Source organism: Limulus polyphemus, unplaced genomic scaffold (assembly GCF_000517525.1).
Source record: "Limulus polyphemus unplaced genomic scaffold, Limulus_polyphemus-2.1.2 Scaffold267, whole genome shotgun sequence".
Taxonomy (NCBI): Eukaryota; Metazoa; Arthropoda; class Merostomata; order Xiphosura; family Limulidae; genus Limulus; species Limulus polyphemus.
In genome coordinates, this window is record NW_013665877.1 from 22,730 (window position 1) to 26,501 (window position 3,772).

The following is a 3,772-nucleotide window of genomic DNA, read 5'->3' on the forward strand; positions in this document are numbered from 1 at the left end:
GGTTAGGGAGCTTGACTCACAATCTGAGGGTCACGGGTTCGAATCCCCGTCCCACCAAACATGCTTGCCCGTTTCAGCCGTGGGGGCGTTATAATGTAACGGTAAATCCCACTATTCGTTGGTAAAAGAGTAGCCCAAGAGTTGGTGGTAGGTGATGATGACTAGCTGTCTTCTATTTAGTCTTTCACTGCTAAATTAGGGACGGCTAGCGCAGATAGCCCTCGTGTAGCTTTGCGCGCAATTCAAAACAAACAAACAAGTAGATTTATAGAACATTCATTTATATTCATCTTAAACGGGTGCATTATTTCTCGAAGTGTCATATATATTGTTTACACATTTCTTTTTTCTTCTTATTCTTACTATCAAACAAACTCGTCCCACGAATAATCCATTGTTCGTAAAAATTCCGGTGTACCCATCAAGCTCCTTCAAAAGTACTTCTGTAGCTATTCAAATAGGATCTATACCCCAAAACAAACTCCGTTATAACACCTACCGATTTACCTAAGCACATGTGCCATGTTTAGTCCCCCTACCTAACGAGTAGGGGGATAAACACCGTTTCAAACAAGGTTTTCCAGGGATCCCGAGGGGGCCAAGAACATAAAATACAATGTAAGATTTGGGTTCAGCGATTCTGAAAACCCTGAAAACCTACTCTTAGATCCAATCATGCCTCATTCCGGGCGGGTTTTAGTCCTCATTGATAGGGCGCTATTTAATATAGATAAGGACATCAACCGAGCCACTCCTGTCCCACCTGCCAAGTTTGTTCCTCCTAACTCCAAAACTGTAGGAAGGGTTTGCGTCTTTTCGCGAACAAATAAACAAATTGATAAACACACACAACGTAAGTTAATATAGGATTATAGTGGAGTTTCTTAAACAGTGTCCCCGGGGTATGCGGAACGAAAAGGGGGAAAAAAGTAAGTAAAAAAGGCGGTAAAATTTTATTGTTGTTGTTTTTCTTTTTCATTGCTGTAAACTTGCGATGTTTTTATGCATCCAAACTTTGGGAATTATAGTTACCAATATCGGAACTAGTAACAACTACTGTTAAAAAAGATTTTGTAACTGAAAAGATGTAATTTTTATATATTTTCTTTATCAGAATCATGAGGGTATGCAATTATATATGAAGTTTGAAAAGTAGTACGCCAGCGTCAAAAGTGTGAAAACTACTGGATCCTAGTAATGTACCAAGAGCAAATCAAACATGCGATCCAAATAACAGGAAGGAAAGTCTTCAGTCACTCTGTGGATTAAGTTTACAGAAACGAAGACATTGTGTACCTTGTTATATGAGAGAGTACTGTGTTATCATAAGTTGAGAGAAAAAGCTGATTAGTGTACGATATATGAAAAATAATATAAATATATAATCCAAGCCCCGTACATCAAAACCACACAACCTGGTATATTATACTTTCACGTTTTTGCTTCGTACTTACGACCTAATCTTCAAAAATGACGTCATGGATGGATTGGATGAACCAATGAGAGCACTCTATGGATTTATCTCAGCATTGCTCGTAAATGTCAGTTCAGCATTCAAAGCACAGCTCCGCCTATAAAAGTGGACGTTTTTTCACATTCTCAGCTTTCTCAACAGTGACCTCCTCGAGAAGAAACCTGCCACTGGTTGTAGAGGGAGAGAACAATCTATTTACCCAAAACAATTTTAAAACTAGAAACTGGTAAGATTGTGGTGTTGTATTATATTTAGAGAGGAATAATAGTTTCATTGTTTCAACAAATGTTTGACTTTAGGTCAGCTTAAACTATATTTTTCACAGTTTCTGATAAATAGTTTAAAAGTTGTTAATATAAAAGAACGTATGAGGAGTGACAATTTATACTTTCTATATTAGAAAAAGAAATGTTCAGTACAAAACTGGTCAGTAAATTAAACTAAAACGGAAAGGAAACTTCCGATCGAAAAGAATGAACATCTAGACAAAAATTTATCATTTTGCTGAGTATAAATAATTTCAAAAATGAAAAACCTAAATAAATAATAATAATGAAAAAAAACATGAAGAATTTTGACTAAAACAGACTATAAAACTAATGGTAGTTAAATACACGATACGTTGAACTGGAATGGACACGTGAAACTTCTGTCTATATATATTTGGTATTGTGCCGTTATTGTAAATTTAAACTTTATTTTAAACTAGAAAACGTCTTCGTTTATTGTTTTCTGTTCAACTTCTCTTCCGTTTCGCGCCAGCCTTAAAGCAGATGTTATGCTAACGACTTTTATCACTTGTATCGATTTGTGTGTTTGTATGAACCGATTTAACTCGAAAAAGTTGGTAAAAAAAAAAGAGAAAGTGTGGTAAATTATTCAGAAAATTTTGGCCCTTTACCAAAATGTATAATATTGGGTTTATATATATGAGAATTTAGTCTGTCTTGATTTATTATGTTACAAATTATAAGGCACAAGTGGATCTGTTACAACTTAAGATAATGAAAATTTTAGGAACAGCGCGGAATTATGTCCATTTTATACTATCTTAAAGGAAATAATGCTGAATTGTTATAGTATTTTGTAATACATTATTGAGCTTAGCATACAAAATTATTAACAAAATACTAGAAATAATAAAGAAAATACACTTCAAAAACTATTTAACAAGTCAAGTAAAATTAATGCTAGATGAAAGCTGTTAGCAGTTGGTTTAATTCTCGGTTACTCTAACATTGCAGATTTTCAAATCTATATGTGCATTACTTAATTTCCATGAAAACGTAAGACACAAAAAAAATTAAATATTCCAAACGTTCAAAAAGTGAAAAAAAAAGATATTTCGTGTTGTGTTTTTTTATCTGATATATTGATTCTATTTGTGATTCATTTACAGAACAAAAAACCTTAGTTTTCGTCTTGGCCTAGCATGGCCAAGTGATTAGGACAATCTGAGAGTCGCGGGTTCGAATCCCCCATCCCACTGTTAAATTATGGACAGCTAGCGCAGATAGCCCTCGGGAATTTTTCCACAAAATTCACAACAAACCAAGTTTTCGTCTTTAATAAAAAATAAATTTAAATCAGACTTAGTTTCCTACCTTGAAATTCGTATTTAGCATCTAAACGTAAGAAATGTTATAAACAGAAAAAACACAATGAAAACATGAGAGGAAGGGTGGTATAATTTGAAGGGAAAAATATAGCTCGTAATGGATATGCTACGAATGATTATTTAAAAACTAAACGGTGGGATGCAAATTGGTTTGTTGCCATTTATCAGATTTGATAATCATATTATGTCGTTCTTATATGTGTATGAGAATTAGTGGTGATTCAATGTGTTGGTAAAATGACGTTGGCGTCAATAAAAAGATCTGGTACAGTGTTATTAAGTTATTTTTATGGTCGCACAAGTTAACCTAAATTAATTAATTCCGTCTCTCGTGTAGTTTGAGAGAAGCTTATAGGGGTATAAATCACATATAACCTTATATACTGATACTATTACCGATCTTCTTTATGATTTGCTGCTACGCATTAATGACAGCGTTAAGGATTAGAAATGATAACGGTGGAAACGTGATGTAAGTCAAGTGTAATTACTTTAATTCAATTTGTGGAGAATAAGAAATCAATGTAACAAAATCTCTTTACTTTGTTAATGGCATTATTCAAATTATTTGGCGTAATAGTATTGAAAGATATCTTGAAATTAAAATTCATTACATTGTTGTTAAGTTTGTGTGTGTGTGTGATTAGCGAAGTTATTTTAAAATATTAGTTAGTTCTACT

General features: G+C 33.6%; 1 long non-coding RNA gene across 1 annotated transcript in view; it reads left to right on the forward strand.

Moving 5' to 3' along the window:
• Positions 1-1,590: 1,590 nt before the first annotated feature.
• The window catches only part of LOC111085186, an 11,714-nt gene continuing 9,532 nt past the window's right edge, over positions 1,591-3,772 (forward strand). Inside the window, exon 1 of the long non-coding RNA XR_002610025.1 lies at positions 1,591-1,700. This is a non-coding gene — a long non-coding RNA (uncharacterized LOC111085186). The remainder of the gene's footprint in view (positions 1,701-3,772) is intronic.